Source organism: Nelumbo lutea, chromosome 1, assembly GCF_056320005.1.
Source record: "Nelumbo lutea isolate HS-2025 chromosome 1, American lotus-T2T, whole genome shotgun sequence".
Lineage (NCBI taxonomy): Eukaryota > Viridiplantae > Streptophyta > Magnoliopsida > Proteales > Nelumbonaceae > Nelumbo > Nelumbo lutea.
Window position 1 is genome coordinate 11095019 of NC_142684.1, and position 19124 is coordinate 11114142.

Sequence of the window (19124 nt, forward strand, 5' to 3'; positions counted from 1 at the left end):
AAATGACTAAAACCTGACTCTGGACCCTGAGATTGGCAGACTTCTACATTCACTGTCACATCCCTTTCATCCACTTCAATGGCAACTTCACTTGAAATTTCACCTTTTTCCACTGTTGAAGTCATTTTTTTTATTCAAATAATTTGTAATAAGTGGGCTAGCTAGTCTACTAGCCAAATCATTAAAATTATAAAAAAGTATTCCGTATGGGAGTTCCCCCTCTTAAGTGGGGAGTTCTCTCTCTTTAAGTGGGGAGTTCCCTCTCTTTAAGTGGGAGGGACAGGTGTCATTCACCTAGGAGGAGGGGGTAGTTACATAACCACCCCACTCCCTATTTAAGCTCCTTAAGGGGAATCTAGAAACACATACACACAGAGAGACTCTTCGGAGAAAAATTTCACAAGAGATTCTTAAGAAAAGCAAAGATAAGGAGAGAAGAAAAGAGAAGTGCTCAAGGGAAGGCAAGGAAGGAAAATTCTCACTAATATAGGTAGAGAAAAGGAAAGTCCTCTTTGTGAATACTTCCTATTTATGTCTTCTGCTATGTATCATTCTTTCTCTCCCTTTTGTTATTACTTTTGAGAAAGGAAAAAGAGGGAAATAAACCATCTACAACCAGGTGCCTTGGTTGATTATGGTCCATCTTTCAAGACAAAGTTAGGGATTAAACCATCTACAGTCTAATTCTCGAAGACTGATTATGGTTCCCTTCAAATGAAAATGAAGAGTAGGGGGGAATAAACCATCTACAACCAGGTGCCTCTACTTGGTTGATTATGGTCCCCCTTTCAAGACAAAGTTAGGGAGTAAACCATCTACAGTCTAAATCTCAAAGGCTCATTATGGTTCCCTTCAAATGAAAATGAAGAGCAGAGGGATGAAAATTGTCTACAATCAAATATTCAATTTGATTGACTACGGTTCCCTTTTTGTATGCAAAACTCCAAGGAGTAAGTCTGTCTACAATCAGAATTTCGTTTGATTGACTACAACTTAGTATGAAGAAAGGAGTGAGAAGGAAATTTTCTTTGTATTAAAGAAAAGAGAAATGTATTGCTGTATATTTTCTCAATTGTATTTTCTTTTTCTTTCTTCTCATTCTTGTACACCTGATGTAAAAGAAAAGCAAATGAAAAGTTTTTTTTAAGTATCCTATTGTTCTTTTCTTTTGTTCTGTGCGTTCATTTTTCCAAGTCAGAATCAAAAGGTGTTCTCTACTTTCTTGTGGGGATGTAATTAAGGGGAACAATCCGTATGATTCCTTGAATGGGCCTTACCCAAAATAATAAAAACTCAATCACTTGATTGAGTGAATTATGTTGCATGAGAATTTATTAAAATTTTCACACCAACATCCACTAATCCTTCTGATCTAATCACAATGTTCCTTGTCCCATCCACCCCTCCATATCAACCCTCCTTATGCCAACATTCAAAGGCATACCCAAGTTTTAGCCCCCACCTGAGTCAGTGCTTTATTAGATTCCCTTTGGTCCTAAACAACCAAAAACAAATCCGAATCATTAACACTGCAACGTTCTGGGCCAGGTCAAAGAACTGCAGAGCCATTGCCTTGATCTCTCTTTCCGTTGATCTTAGCTTCTCTAGATTTTGCAGCAGACTTCGTAAGTCCAGACCTCTCATATTTATGGATCTCCCATACCCATTCTGTTCTTCCAAATCTTCTCTTACCTATGATGCGACTAGACAAAGTCTCCACTCCCTTTAGGAAATTTGGTCGCCTAAAGTTAAAGCCTTTTCTCTTATAGATTTTTAACCTATTAGAGAGATCCGGACTTAACACCAATAGCTTTAGACCTCAAAAATTGGTCCCCACTTAATCTGCGACCCCTTCTTTGCACCCAAAATGCCTCTTTAGATTCTTTTACCAAAAAACCCCTCTACCTTTTTCATTTCCCAGAAACCTTTCAGCCCGACCATCCATGTGTTCAATAATTAAATTCTTTGAATTAAGCTTCGAGTTGATCTCTCCATCTTCCCACCTATTCACCTTCTTTCTTCCTTGGTTATTGAACATATCCAACAAACTGTTCCCACTCGCAAAAACATTCTTTTTATTACCAAAAGTGCCCTTGTCTTCAACCTCAACCAACTGAGACACTTTTCAACTTTGACCTGTTCATTTTAGATGCTTGAAAAAATCCGCTGCCCTCCTCCCATACTGCCATATTTTCAGTCCATCTTGCCGGATATGTTCCTTTGACAACTAACCTCAAATTATAAAGTTCTCTACCAAACTAAAGCAACAGAGAAGCTGACACTAGGTGAGTTTCCTTTACCTCAACTGGGATACATGGAACAACAAGGTTCTTCCACGAAATTGTCCTTGGATTGGTGACTTGAATCTCCCACATGCATCCTCCACAGCCAAAAGTGTTTGGAAACACCAGACATGCATGGGAATACCAAAGACATTTATCCACACCGAACTTTAGGGTCCCAAATTTCTTAATTCCCCAACTAATGGATTCTAGGGTCGGCAATTATAACCCTGACCCATTTGACCCACCCAATCCACCCTTACCCACCCGTTTTAGTGGCGGGTCAGCTTGACCCATTAGGGTCAAGGGAAAAAGGTCAGGGTGGGGTTGGGCAATGGTACCCATTGGGTCAGTTGGGGTTTGGGGTTTTAAGGTTAGGGTTCGAAATTCTCTGCAAAGTGAAACTTTTCACTTCTGAGAAAATCAGATGCCACAATTCCAAGGTTAGGGTTTGAAGGGTTGGAAAGTTCCCCCAGACATGGTTCATAGGTTGATTCTCCACAACATCTGACCTCCGTCTTCACCAGAGAATAATCATATGGTGCTGCTGTAAGTTTAAGTTTCATTCCTATATTGTGTTGCAGAATATGGGAGTAAATATTACAGAAGATTGCGTTCATTTAGGGATAGTAAGAACGAGACTCACCAGAGATCAGAAGGCCTTGTTACAAGTGATATCAAATCATCAACAAAGATTTTAATCATTTAATATTCTAACCTAATCCGGAGTTGAAGCCTTGAAAATTTCTCTCAAAAAGTTCCAGTTCCGGTATTCTTTCTCACTTTGAAACTCTTGAAAATGGTTCCACAGGTAAGTTGAATTTTAATGTTTTACTTTTGACGTGAAATTAGAAAAAGAAAAGAAATTCAGAGATTAGGAGAATCAATATGATAAATTGAATATGTATATTCTTCAGACTGCTGTGGTGCTGCCACAACTTGCTACATCTCATCCAAGACTTGCGCTTCCCACAAGTACTTCAAGACTTAAGGGTGTTTCTGACGTTCCCTTGCCACTGCAACTCTGTGCCTCTGTTTTCTTCACCAAGGCCAATTCATTTTATGTCTTTCTGCATTTTTTTTATATTTTTCTTCATTTTTGTACTTTTCTATAAGTTTTGTTTTGTTTTTTTTTTTTGCATTTTAGTGTTTTTCTATATTTTCTATTTTATAATTTCTTTGTTTATTTTTTTTTGTAATTTAGGTATTTTCCTATATTTATGTCTTTGTTTTTCTTTTGTACTTTTTTATATTTTTTGTTTATTTTCTGTTGTTTGTATTTTTTCTGTAATTTTGCTTTTTCATATTTCTGCAATTTTTATATTTTGTTATTTTCTGCATTTTATATTTTGTTATTTTCTGCATTTTATATTTTGAATTTTATATGATTTTTTATTTTTGTTATATTTTTCTTTTATATGTTATCTGCAATTTCTTCATTTTTTATAATTTTCTTTTATTTTTACATTTTAAATGTGGGTAAACGGGTCATATGGGTGGGTTAGGGTGGGTCAGGGTCAGGGTGGGTTGTGACCTGCTAATATGCATTAAATATGGGTAGAAATGGGTTAGTGGGTTAATATGGGTGGGTTGATACTCAACCCTTACCCAATCCAACCCACACATTTGCCACCCCCAGTGGATTCCACCTCCCCAATCTAAGTTCTGGGCATCAAGATTGATTTTGTTGATGACTAAGAATGCCCAATGCTTTGTCTCACTTCCAAAAGAGAAGAAAGAAACCTGCATTGAGTTTCCTCACCTGAAAGGACCTACTTGGCTTCCATTCAGCTGATGCCCAAGAGCTCACCTTTTTGACATCTGGATCAGATTTCACAAACCATCCAACCAAACACTTTCCAAGCAGCCTGAGACGATCGAGCGTTCCTTCAGCTAAACATACAATTATTTTCATTTTTTTGATCAATCACCTACAATTATTTCTCTCATCGTTTTATTTCATTCTTCATTTTCATTTGAAGCAAAACCCTTTTTTCTCTCTCTCAATGCTCTCTCAGCCTGAGACAATTGAGCATTCCCTCAGAATATTGCTCTAGTGGGTCCATGTTTCTTCTTACTCTATAGCTTTAATTGAATATAGATGTATTATTTATGGGATGGGATGGGTTGGGTATGGAATCTCTTTTTAATTAGATGGGCCAGGTTTGGGATGGAGTGCTTTTGGGTTGCTTCAGGTTGAGTCAAAAACCATACTAGATCTGACCCATTGACATCAAGGAACATGTTCATTTTTGAAGGAAAAGTCTTGGTTGTGAAGAAGAATTGTGGCTGATATTTGCTCAATTGTGGTAGAATTTGTCCTTTCTTTGCGGTAAGAAGGCCAAGGTTCTTTGGAGTGTCATCCTTTTGTGGTTGGGAATTCTGGGATATTTAGAAAGAAAGTAACATTTTCATTTTTGAAGGAAAAAGCTTGGTTCTACAGAAGAACTGTTATTGATTTTTGCTCAATGGTGTTAGAATGGTTATTTGACCAACTTGAGTTTGAATATGAGTAGGCTGAGTTAATAGGCTGAGTAGTTTCTTTTATTTATTTATTGATGAATATGAGTAGTTTCTTTTATTGTGATGTGATATTTGGTGAAATCCCATTTTATGTTTTCTTTGGTGGAATTTCTTCACCTATTTTTGTGCATTGTATTCTCTTTTATTTTAATAATAGTTCAAATTAATATAAAAAAGCTCCCAAAAGAATTCAATGGATCCAAAAGTTGGGATACAATGAGAAGGATAATCCCATAAGTTGGGATGTTTTGTAATTCCAAGGATGAGAGTAGGCTTCTTCCTAAGAGATTAAGGGAAAGGAATTTGGCCCTTAAATGTGAAAATTCTCAAAGTAAAGTAAAAAATTATTACATTTTGTGTAAACAACACATGGTTTTTGGTGCTAATGGGTATGATTCTTGTCCTGTTAACTTGAGTACTATATTGTGCCCCTAGCTCATAAATGGTATGTTCATTCAGTTCCTTGCTTATGCATTGTGGTCACGGGAGAAGGGGTTTAGTGATAGGATAATTATTTTATGGGGAGGTCTTCTTTGGCCAGTAAGTTTCCTGGGCTTTCTCCTCTTCTCCTCTCAAAGAGCAGCTTGTCTGATTTTTTTCCCCTCATCATCTTCTATGGCACTGTATGATTGATAAGGTCAAGTCTCTTAGTGAGTTCTTAAAAGAGGTTCCAAGTGTTCCTACTGATAATGATGGTATACTGGATCTAGAGATGGGTGGTTATTTCTCTTGTCTTTATTATTATGTATAGACATTGTACTTGGAGAATAGGGAAACATTGAACTACTTGTTTATCCACTATTATTTAGCTAGACAGTTCCTGATTCTTCTATTGTATAATAATCCTTCTCTGAGGATATTGTACATGGTGGGAGAACTTGAGACTTCTCCAAGACTGGTTTCATTGGAATATGTGATCAATTGTATTCTGTGATCAACAATTTTAAAGAGTTTTTGATTGACTGGATTTTTAGGGAGTGGTATAATGTCTCTGGGTTGGATGTTTTACAAGATGATAGTTCTTCCATCTCTTTCTCAAATTTCAATATATTCACAAGTTTGCATACATTATTCTTTCCAAATTGCAACTGTATATTTTTTTGTTGTCATACTTGTCCATTTATAATTGGATAAATTACTGGAGCTAAGGTTGGTCAATACACCGACCATTGTGTTCTAAGTTGAGATGCAAAATTGATGTTTTGTATCTTTTTGATGTTAACTCCTTTATGTCTGTCCACTTACTTTCCATTGTAGTCCATAAATTGATAATCTTTCTGTTGGGAAATAATTTGTCATCTGTTTGATTAAGAGTTGTGAAAATGCAGATCACGAAGAACTCTAATTATTGAGGATGTTGTATGCACTAATGCGCTATTGACAATTCATCCTGCATAATTAGATTAAGTGGTGTTTGATAATTAAGAACTCTAATGTTTAAAAAGGCAAAAGGCTATATTTCAGGTCTGAAGTGTAAAAAGTGGTAGATATTTTTTTTAGAGCCTCTGAAGTGAAAATATAAGAGCATTTGTGTTAGGGTGTTCTTTCAGCATCTAATAACTGCCTATTTTACTATTTGGCCCCTGGTAATATGTTGTTGGGATCTTCTTCTTTCTCCCGTCCTATCATTCTTCCTCGGCCTCTTTCTTAGTTGACAAAATACAACAGCACTGTTCCTCTTCAACCTCGAAACGTGGTAGAACACAATTACCGTTGGTGCCTGTGATGCTCGGTGGAGAAGACACGATGTGGACGATAATGGTAGAAGATGGTGTTTTCTTCTATCATTGGAGAGGAAATAACTTGAATTAGGGCTCAAAAATTAGGTTTAAAACAAGGGGTAAACCGTAAACATGAAGCGAAAAAAAAAGAATGGGTAAACATAGATCATTTTAAAAAGTTATAGGGGTATTTAGGACTTTGGCTAGGTTCTGAAACGTGTATGATCGCGCCAAATGACTAGGCCATGTCTTACCGTTTCAGACCTATTTTATCTATCAGAGTTTGTGTTGAGACCAGACCTAAATACAAGCAGGTTGCACTTGCACGTTTGAAAAGCTAGTTTTTCAGAGCATTATACGTTTGAAAAATGTTATAAGGTATGGCATTTTATTTATTTATTTTTTTGAAGGCGTATGGCATTTTATTTACATTTCTTATCTTTAATAATGCTTCATCGGATGGTGCTTCTACGCAAGGAGGATTTTGTTCATTATGCACCTTTTTCCATGATATCTAGATTATCCAAAATGTTCAATGGATGATTCATTGCCATCATCTCATTGGAGCACCTGTCTGATTTTGCGTTTTTTTTTTTTTGTTTTTTGTTTTTTCTTACACAACCCCGGGGGGGTAACTTCTTACATCTAGTTATTCGAGCATTGACTACTGTATGTGTTTGATACCACCACCACCTCCTGGCTCCTACACCATCATCATCATTATGCTCATCAGTCATCTAGTTATTCAAACATTCTAGTCCACTGTTCTTAGGATTTCTTGTATTTGGATAATGAACCACACCATATCTAGGGAGAATTTTGGCGAAGGTCTCCAATAGTTCATGTGGTTTCTAAGTCAGACCAGAATTTTCGTTGTTGTTATGGATCGGAATTGTTAATGGTTTCTGGTCACGGAAACTTTAGGCCCCATTTGGCATCATTCTGTGGGAGTGTTCTTCACGTTTCTGACGTTCCCATAGAACGGGAACACGTTTGGCATGACATTTTCGATCGTTCTGTGTTTTTTTTGGAGTGGAATGACACATTCCTAGCATGTTTTTTTTTTTTTGGAGTGACCATGATGTCACTCCTTAGGAGCGATAAACTGGGAACACACGGTTCCTATGACGTCATTGTTAATTAACGAACAAGGTTCCCCATGAAAGGTTCAAAATAGCGATAAACATACTTGTTTTTTTACTGTTTATTTTTTTTTTAAACTGCTTCAGGGGAGCCGGTTTAGGACCCCTCCATCCTCTGAACCGGTCAGACCCCTGATACACCCACTGTAGGGGTGTATCGGAAGGGTCCTGGAATGATACGTATCGGCCGATACGGGCCGATACGTAATGATACTTTGAACCTTGTCCCCATGTGTTGAGTGGGGTTCCAATGGTAACTTTGCAACTTTGTAGCCATAATAAAGCCCTAGTCGAGCTTAATGGGGTTCTTCTTCTTCCTAGTGTTGACACACTCTCAAGCCTTTGCAGAGCTACGATCAGGCTGCAATCGTTCGATCGGTTGTGTTTTTTAGCCGGTCTTCTTGAAATTAATCTTCACCATCTTTCTGCCGCACAGGTAAGAGCCTTCACTCCTTGATTAGTTCATTTCTTAGTGCTTTTTATCCTTGTTTATTTTTTATTTTCATTATCTTCATTTAACATGCAATTTGCTTGCTTATTGTAAAAATGTATTAGGTTTGAGCTTCCTCTTTAGATTAACAAAAAAAAATATTGATTTATGCCATTGAATTGATCTGGCTTATTTAAGTGGTTTGATCAGATCGAACCACTGGTCTTAGCCATTCAAATGAACTATCATGCATGATCTAAACTCTAAAGGCTGATCTGGGTTCTCCCACCTTCAAACTTGTGGTTCTCCCACCTTCAGATTGAACCACCGATCTTAGCCATTCAAATGAACTGTCATGCATGGTCCTTTTTAATTACTTTTGAGAACTTGTTCAAGAATGGGTTTGAAAAACTAATCTTAAGATTAACAACGTATCATTATGCTGTTTCTGTGTCTTTTGAATAGAAACTTGCTCCTAAGGAACAAATTGCCAAACACTAGTGTTGTTCCCCAAGAACTAGAAATTCCATTCCTGTTTTGGAGGAGGAATTTCTCCAGGAATAGGAACAGGCAAGAACAATGCCAAACGGGGCCTTAGTTGCTTTTCTTAGATTTATCTAAAAAAGTGGCTCCTTTTTCAATGTTACTAATCAGTGTTTTGGAACTTGAACCGGGCTAAACCACTTGGACTGTTTGAATTGCAATCCCATCTGATCTCAAAATTGGGTTTCAGATTGAATGGGTCTTCTAGCAAGTAGGGCTGCAACTTGGGTCAGGTTAGTCTGAATTGGGTTGAAAAGTTTTAACTTTGGATTGGGCTTGGCCAACCTAGCTCAACTTGAGCCTGACTTAAGTTCATATAAATATTAGGGTAAATTATAGATAATTACCTTGTACTTTGGGGTAGTGACGGATAGGTACCTTGAACTTCCAAATGTGACATTTGAGTGCCTTGAACTCCCAGAAACCACCCTAGTTCAGCTGTTAGTACTCCATCAGTTGTATGTAGCATGTGAAGTAATATGCGATTTTAAACATTACAAAATACCAAAACTACCCTTGTGTATTTTTACCTTGCATTTTTATTTTTAGGTGGCAACAATGTTGGATGCTCTTCCTTGGTGATGATGTTCTCAAGTGGACAGAACTTATGCCAGCATTCTTGGATAAATTAAAAATGGAGTACAACTAGGGATTTCAGTACTGTAGCATTTTCCGGTGACGATTTTATTTTGCCAGTGAAGTCCTTTTGTTGAACTCAATCCTCACAAGCAAAGTGCTTTTCATTAAACTCAGCCCTCTTTGGCTTCTCTCTAGGGAACAGAATGAGCAATAGTGCTGCTTAGACCGAAGAGAACCCAACTAAACTGGAGTTGTTTTAGCCATTTCTAATTTTTTGTTTTCAATAATTCTAAAAAAATATATGGGCATTTTGATAATTTTATCATACATTATAATGTGGATTAATAGCATTGAACCAACGTGTTTATTTTTGGGACTTCAGGGCATTAAGGTGTTGCATTTGAAAGTTCAAAGTAACTATTTGTCATTACCCCAAAAGTACGGGATATATATATATATATATATATATATATATATATATATATATATATATATATATATATATATATATATATATATATACTTTGTTTGAGAAAGGGTATAAAAGCTATTTTATTACAATTTTAATGCTAGTTTTAATTGCTACTAAAATGCCTAATATTATGTATTTAATCAATCTCTAATGGTAATGATTGAAAATGTAACTTTAATTATTATTTTCTACCTCATTTAATCCCTTCTCATTAAGTCTTATACTTAAATTATTAACTTCTATTTTCTTTTATTAAATTAGCTCTATGTCAATATTTTTAACAATATAAACCCATATATTTTAAAACTGATTAAAAAACAAAACCATTTTTAATCCAAGTGGTGGCTAAGCAATTCAACCATTCGAAACAGATTGATCAACCTACAAAGTCATAGTTAGGTAATAAAATTTTTAAAATAGAAATAAACATAGAAACTTACAAAAAATTAGACACATTTATGATATTTTTATTAATCAAACTAAAAAAATATATATATAATAAACAAAAAATATTTTTATTAATAATGAAAATGAAATACATAATTTAAAACTGACAAAAAATGAATTTGTTTTATTGTTTGGTAAGGATCAATAGTTCAAATTTTGAGTCAAACATGTTAACCTTTAATGTCATAAATAAATAATAAAAGTGAATAAAATATAAAATATAAAAATGAAAAAAATACATGAATTTTGCAAAAAAACATGTAGGCACATGTATAATATCATATATTTATCATATTAAGCAAAAAGTAAGTGTAAAAGATTAGAATTCTTTTTACACACAAAAATATAAAAATTTTATAGAAAAAATTTGAGACATCTATAATTCTATATTTACACTACTATTAAAAATATGAATGAGATTGTGGAACTTTCTTTTGACTAAAATATGAATAAATCGGCCTATCAATGATACTTGAAACTTCGCAACAACTTGATCCAATTATCACATATTTGGATGAAATGTTTATGTAATCAGAGATTTGGATTTGCAATCAACATCTGATTAATAATAAAAAACAAAAAATAAAAAATACATAAAGTTTATAGAAAAATTTGGGTACATTATTACTATCATTAAGCACTTGCACACTTACAATTTTAATTTCAAAGCAAAATTTTGTTAATTCATGATAATCATGTCTTTTATTTATGTAATATATACTCATGCTAAAACTGAATTGACCTCTCCATCTTTGATACTAGGAAATAATGACATGTAACAAGAGGAGATAGGGAAGTCGGGCCAACTTGAGCCAAACCCCATAGGTTAGAGTAGGGGTGAGCATGGGACAATTTGGTTTGGTTCCATGGCAGAGCCTGAAAGCTATCCTATAGGGGTTGGTTCCAAGTTTTTGGAATTAGAACCTACCTTGTAAAGGTCGGTTTTGGCCTTGGTGGTTCTAGGGTCTACTCATGAAACTTTTTCTTTGTTTACTCCACTCTTGAAAAAAAAAACATGTTCTTTAAAAACTTGATTCAACAAATATGATATATATATATATATATATATATATATATATATATATATATATATATATAGTTTAAAACTTATATTATTTTTATTGATTAAATTGAGTAAGTTAATATGTAGGCTATCATTATGTGGTTCAAAACTTATAATTTAAATTTAAATTTTGTAAATATTATCTTTTACATTACTCATTATACACATTCAAATATTAACATGAAAATAAATGATCAAATCACTTAAAGTAATTTGATGGTCAATTAAGACTATGGCCTTTGTAATCATGAGTGTTTGGGTTCAAATATTCATATCCCCAAAGTATTTGGGGTTTATTTCAAGGTAAGTTCATTTCCAAGGCAGGTTCCATCATGACCAACCAAGGTCGGTTTATTGGGTTAGTTCGGGTAGGATAAACCCCTAAGCCCTAGAACTAGCCTAGGTGGAGGTCGATCCCAAGAATTTGGAACCATACCCTACCCTATAATAGATCGAGTAGGATTGATCAAGGTTAGTTCAAGATTGATTCCATTCAATTCTAGGTAGAACCTAGGAGTGTCCATGGTTCGGTGGGCATATTTTGGAAATTGAACTGGTAGTACTAATTTTTCCATTTCTCCAAACCGAAATTGAACTGGTACCATCGATTAACCGATTCATCGGTTTCGGTTTTTGACCAGTTTGATTCGTTAGTTTTTATATTTATAATATATATTATATAAATATATGTATAATATTATATTATAAATAATAAATATATAATATATTTATAAATATATTATTATAAATATAATATAAGTATATATTTATATATAATATATAGAAAATATGTGACATATATTAAAAATATATATAAAATATACATATAAATATATATACCGGTTGGTTCAGTTAACTGTTGGTTTTTTTTGTAAGTTAACTGAAAACCGAATTGCTCCTTTGGTTTTTCAAAAAATCTAAACTAAAACCGAACTGATTGATTCGGTTAATCGCATTTTGCGATTTGATTTCTCGATTCGGTTCGGTTTTTCATGGACACCCCTAATAGAACCTATCCATTTGTTGAACCCTAGGTTGGATTTAGGATTAGGGGTTCAAAAGTTTAGGTTGGATTAGATTTGACTTCAACCTAGGAATGGCAACGAGGCGGGGATCATATTCCCCGTCCCTGACCCCCCAATTATGAAATTAACCCCCGTTTCCATTCCTGATCCTCGTTGGGGATAAAATTTGTCCTCTATCCTTGATACCTGATGGGGATGGATTCTTTGCGGGACCCGAATCCCCAAAATTTTTTTTAGATATCAGTATTTATTTGAAAAATAAATTTACTTAAAATAAATAAAAATTTTAAATATATTTTAATATATATATATATATATATATAATATATATAAATTGGGGTTGGGGTTGGGGTAGGGCAGGGACCTCAATCCCCATCCTCGACCCCGATCCCAATCGGAAATTTTTATTAATTCCCGTCCTTGTCCTCACTCCACCAAAACAATTCCACCTCTAACCCATGGGGTCAGAGAAGTCGATCCCTGGATGGGGAAAATTGCCATCCGTAATGACATAATCCGGACTGACTTGTACCCGTACAGCGGTAATGGATTTCATAATTCTCAAGACAAGTTGATTGAAGAATTAAATAAATGAAAAGGAGAATAAGTGTGAGCGGGATGATTTGACCAAACTTTATCGAATAATGAACGAATGATTTGACGGGAACAAAGTAAATAGTGAGAATCCGAGGGTATATATCTACAATTAATATTATAGACGCGCAAATGCAAACAAAAGAATAATGGAAAGCCTCTGTATTTTGAATTAAATCAAAGAGTGAAAAGTTAAGAGGGGTTGTCACATGACTCCCTCGGTCTTGTGAATTATCCATGAGATGAGAGCCAGAGCGTTGTGGTTCTTGGATTCCCAATTTCCCATTGTATCAGTTTATTGGCTCCTCCTGTCAGAACATAGCAACGTTAACGTCACGGAACCCATAAGTCCACAAATTATTTCGACATCCATACCCACAGATCACTACCATCACTGTATTCCCATGAATTACAAGGGTCCTATGTGCAATTATAATGTCAGTGGGCAGAGATGTGGGAACATCTCAAGGATAGCAGATCCGATTTCTATTATTCATCCCATGGTTTCATTTCTCAAGACTCCACCAATAGCTTGAAGTCCCATATAGTCCTCGCAAAACCGTCTTTCATACCATCCTGAGTGGTATATTGAGAATATCTCGATAGTTACATGTTTTTATTTATGGAGAGATATTTTAAATGCACATGTGCAAGGGGCTGTAAGGACAATTTTGTGAGATCAATCCAAATTCGAATAATTCAACCTAAAAATATATATGAAAGTTGAAACAGGTCGGATCTCTTGAAAGCCAAAATGGTATAAACATCCCCAAGATAATTTATAATGATCAAAAACAAAATCATATACACCAAGCTGGACATTTATTACTTGGGTGTTTGGTTTGAGAGCATTTCACAGGTGTTCTGTTTCACAGGTGTTTCCCATTTATAAGTGTTTGGTCTTGTATGTTATTTGAAAAAGTAACTTAGTTGGCCAAGTAAAGTGGTTTAAGTTGTTACTATAAAATATTTATTATTGACAACTGTATGACATCTAAAAAAGGTGTCACCTTTTTCAAACTTTAATGTGCTTGGTTATGCACACGTTTATAGATGAATCATTTATTACCTTAAACGTTTATTTGTACAACCTATGCTTAACGTTTTTTGCTTTTGTTGTTTGGTTGAGTATTACTTTAAATATTTTTTACTTTCCGCATCAATTTAACACCCCATAGAAGTGTGCCATGAAAGCATTTCGTTTCAAAAAATACTGAGGCATTGGGGGAAATTGGGGGAAATGAGAATTTGATGTTTCCCAAATTCCCATGCACATAAATAAAAACGTTTCAGTTTTTTAGTGTTTATTTGATGAATGGGAAAACCAAACAGTGGTTTCATATGTAATAAAACACCAATATGCTTATGTGGTGCTGATGTGGTGGCATTTTTCAATAAATGCCTACCGAACCAAACACCCTCTTGATGGTTCAGGATTACTAAGGCAATTCAAGAACCACTGGTTTTGACTATTCAAGAAATGCCTCTTTTCTAGAAAGGAGTATCTCTTATACTTGTATATTAAATTTAAGAAGGCATACTCTTACCAGAGGGGTGATGTGTAGTTACAGTATGATCCACGCCACACCTATTGTGCTGTTATTTATTGTTTATCTTTTTTTTTTTGGTAGAATGAAGCAAGATTTTTCACCCATAACTTTCCCCTTTACCTTTTTTTCCCCCAAAGTGCTGGTTGCAGGACTTGATTCCGCATCAATGCTGGAACAACCCAACTAACACACCACTGAGCCAGCCCTCGGTTAGTTATTTATTGTCTATCTGTGGTATAGTTTGAAAGTGGAATTGGGATCTGCTCCTCACATAGGGCGCCTCACAGATACATTCCAGCGTGTATTGAGAACATCTCCCGTAAATAATAACATATAAGTACGGGAGATGCTCTCAATGCACCGTGGGGTGTGCCTGTGAGGTCGGTATGAGATGCCATGAGTGAGGAGCAGATCTAGTCTCTCCAAAATGAGTATTCTCAAAAGCATAGTATGTAAAAAAGAGCAGAGTAAATTGTCTAGGGTTTTATTTGTAGTACTGGGCGACTCGGTAACTTCATATTTGTGTGGCATGGCAATATGCCAATATGGCATCAATATAGCAGGCTGATGTGGGCATATTGTGATTGGCCCACCATCATCCAATCTCCAGCTTCCCCAGAGGAAATTTTGTAAGAATATGTAATAAATAAAATAAAAATACCAAAATACCTTTTAGGGGAGAGTACATATATGGAAAGACCAAAATACCCTTATATTTTCATTTCTATGATAGCAGTGGTTTCATTCTTTTTACTCTCCCAGAGAAAAAAAAAAACTGCTTATTTTATAAAGTGTTTGATTGGCAAGAAAACTATGGAAAAAAGCAATAGCTAATGGGCTCCATCTACCCATTTTACGTTCTGGACTCAAATTTCTCCTATTCTAAAGTGGCTTTTTTCCAGTAAAAATTAACTAAAGCTTAAAAGTTGAAATAAAATAGATTTAATTGCCGATTCCAATCCACTTTATTAGCCCAACCAAACTCCTTTGAATTTTCTCTCATCCACTAATACACTTTCTGCACAACCAGTAAGTAGCAAAAAGCAGGAAAGAAACAGCTTTACTTTCTCACAAACCGAATCATGGCGTAGTTAGAAAAACAAATATATGATTACAAAAATTCTTCCCCCAAGAAGTTAAATAATATAATACAAAAAGCATGGGCCCTGTTTTTAAGGATGGGAAGACCATTATCTAGGAACCCCAGAATCTGGTATCCTTGAATTCGGACACCCTTTGTTGCATCTAGAAATCTGCATAGTTTGTTGTGGGTTCTAGCCCAGCCAACTGAATTGATAATCAACATATATTCTTCCTGTGTAGGTCTTATGCAACTTCATTGGAGACAATTTCAATATGCTGAAATTATAGAAAAGGAATGAGAATGAGAAAAAGTAAAGACAAAAGTATGTCAAATTAGAGTATTTACTTGAACTGGAAATAAATGAAAGAGATGAAGCATCCAGTACTAAGTCAATATAAAATTTCATGACTGTGAGGCTCTGCCAAACCTGGTTTATTTTAAGAAGAGTAGAGAAAGGCAGTCAGCAACAATGATGGACACGTTAAAATTTGAGATAAGAGTTTGTTTTGTTATGAAGATGGCCTTCTTGGTTTCTTCTTCCTGACTGTGAGACTCTGCCAAACCTGGTTTATTTGATCAGAAAAGTAGAGAAAGTCAGTCAACAACAATGATGGATACGTTAGGATTTGAGATAGAGTTTGTTTTGTTATGCAGATTGCCTTCTTCTTCCTAGTCATTTCTTTTAACCAATTGAAAGAGGGGACTGATTTAAGCACATGACACATCCCATCTTTTTTGTAAACTAGACTAGAAAGTGGAAACATCATGGTTTTCAAATCATCACTGACTCGAATGGTCAGACCGTTCAGCTTGTAAACCGTCAAGGCAACCAGTTCTGTTCATGACATAGTTTAGTTGCCTAAAGCTAATGGTGAGTTTCAAAGATAGGATGGCCTGTGCTTTGGAGGCAAATGAAAGTATTAAAATATGGGATCGATGAGGAACACTGAACTGGCCTGTGTGAATCTAATCAATCATATGGCTGTTCAATCTAGAAAGGAATAGGAGAATTCCTACCCACATTTCATAAGATGAATCAAATGGAATATGAGAGGGAATGTCAGTGGACTTTTGGTCAGAGCTGTTATTTAGAGATCACTCTCTTATGGACGTATTCTTGGTTAACAATGTAGGTGCTGTTTAGTACAGTGGGCGCTTCAAGTAGAAATAACTAATTCTGTCGCCTCAGCAATCAGCATCATGTAAGCATTTTGACTTTAAAGGTTAAAAACCTGTTTGGTTTGAAACTTTTTGTAATAAAATCTGATGTCCTGCTATACCTTCCAAAGCAGCTGTTAATGGTGTGGTCAGTAATGTCAGGTGAATGTCTTACTATAAGCAACCTAATCAGAAGTAAGCTACCGGAGAATATCCTTCTGGGCTGGCATTTGAAGGAAGTAAGCACAAGGAGCAAATTACTAGATCTGGTCGATGTTTCTCTTTGTGGTGACATGGATGGTTTGGTTGGTGTGAACGAAAGTGCTGAATATTTGAGAACAAATCAGTTTTGATGAGCTTCTCCTGAGGAAAGCTATGGTATCTCTTAGATCATGGTTATTTGTTATTAAGCAGCATCTCAACGAAATTCTCCATGCCTCCCATTTTGATTTTGATCACATTAGTATATAGATTTACTTCTTGTGTACAGTCTAACAATTTATACAGAACCTCATTGATGTACATTTGTTCTAATACCTTGGCCATTCAGAAACCTAAAACATTTGTTTATTTCTAAATCACATATGTTATAATTATCCCACCTTTAGGGCTTTTTTTCTGTTAAGTTTGAAAGAAGATGATATTACAAAGTGTAATTTTGCTTACTGTTTTTCTTTGTTTAACCATGTAACATATTTCGAAGTTAATATGAGGCAACTTTTTTGGGTCCATATTTCTATATAAGACAACTGTGGAGAAGGCTAGTACTCTGGAGCCCTGCTTTATTTTAGTACCAGATCATGTGCTTTGTAGTTTTTGTTGTTCTGATATAGGTCTTAGGTTCATACTGACACTTATAATCAGTATTTTCAACCCACCGTTGACCCGACCGATTAAACTGTTTAAATCGTCACCTGATCATGATTCTGGGTCTGGTTTTAATAAAATTCAGAATTTTGTCAAAAACCATTGATCAAATAAAAAATCGTCTGATTTTAGTAAAATGCTGACATAGAACGGTCTGGCCCATTCGACCCAGGTGGTTGAACTGGTGACCCATGACTCAGAGGCAAAAACAATTTAGCCTCCGGGCCAGTTTTTAAAACATTTCTTATAATACTTTTTTGTTATAATTATTGGGAAAAATGAGTATGCATGACACCACATACAATGGTGTAGAAAAGACTAAACAGATTAACCTTCCAGAAAAAAAAAAAAAAAAAACGGGTGCTAAGCCTTTCCTATATAAAAATTCCCTTTAAGACTCTTTATTGAACTAAGGCTGTATTTGGTTTGAAGGAAAAAATAGGGAAAGGAAGGGAAATGTAGGAAAGCATTTACAAACCTTGTATAGGTTTCCTTATATTTCTGTTCCTTTCCCTACCTTTGCCTTCAAACCAAACATAGCCTACATGTGGTTTGTTTTTCTTGGATCCCATCTTATTGGGCTGAAATGAATGCAATGATCCAACAAGTTATATTGTAAGGAACAAGAAGTCATTCTTCTACTTCTCCATCTAATAACATTGGCAGAATTCCTTACAATCGAAAGAAAGAAAATTGAACTAATTAAGGGGCTTTTTGATAACAGCTGAAGTGGCTGATTATTTGCTTTGTGTTTTAGTGAATAAGATACCATGCCCTTGAATAGTTTATTATTTAATTATTTTATTAACTAAAATACAAAGCTATAATCCTAAGTTGGTTATTCTAACTACAATAAGAAGAGTAGAACCTTTGTCTTAGTTGAATAGACATTACCAATGGATTCAGTAAATATCCCACAAATTCCGCTATCCCTTTTGGACTAACCCCCCTCCCCCTTGTGGGTCTTAAGATGTATTAAACACAGTTCATTAGAAAGCCTTTTTTTCTTCCTCTTTTTATCTTTTGATTTGTTCCCAACAATGATCCACGTGTGATATGCAATTTTAATTAGAACCAATGTACTTCCCCTATACAACTTAGAAAAGAGATTTCATGAATAGGACAATTTTGAATGGCGGATCCAACCTCTACACATGTTTGTTAATTAAGTCCACAGTGTGCCATTTGAAGACTACAAGGAGCCATTTCCTGATGCAACGGTTAAACCTCAGGTTGGTAAATTTGTGAATATGGGTTTGAATCTTAGAACAGTCATTTTGTGCAGAAAATACTAAAGATTAGGTCGATATACATTCTACTCTTTCAAGACCGTGTATCACTTTGGACCATCATTGGATATTGATCCTTTTAATAAGTTGAAAAGGATATACAATACCTAACAAACTTGACTATTACCCTTCAAGAAAATATTAATTAAAGCAAAACCCTCAGTCCTACAGACACATGGCTAGGCTTCAAACTCAGAATAAAGGCTATTAATTAAAATACAGTGGTGTGGGTCCCACACTATCTCTAAAATCGTGTTGTTTTCTATAATTCAAATTAAAAAGTTAGCTGAATCACAAACCCAATTCCCTAACTCAAATAAAAAACCCACTTTAAAAAGGGTTTCAGGATGTTACA

General features: G+C 35.1%; 2 long non-coding RNA genes across 2 annotated transcripts; both read left to right on the forward strand.

The window, feature by feature from the left end:
• Positions 1–7988: 7988 nt before the first annotated feature.
• Positions 7989–15830, forward strand: LOC148873508 (uncharacterized). Its single transcript, XR_016105360.1, has 3 exons — positions 7989–8104; positions 14521–14580; positions 15695–15830. It is a non-coding gene; the product is annotated as an uncharacterized LOC148873508 (long non-coding RNA).
• Positions 15831–16542: 712 nt separating this feature from the next.
• On the forward strand, positions 16543–17342 carry LOC148873509 (uncharacterized). Its single transcript, XR_016105361.1, has 2 exons — positions 16543–16657; positions 16776–17342. It is a non-coding gene; the product is annotated as an uncharacterized LOC148873509 (long non-coding RNA).
• The last annotated feature ends 1782 nt before the right edge of the window (positions 17343–19124 follow it).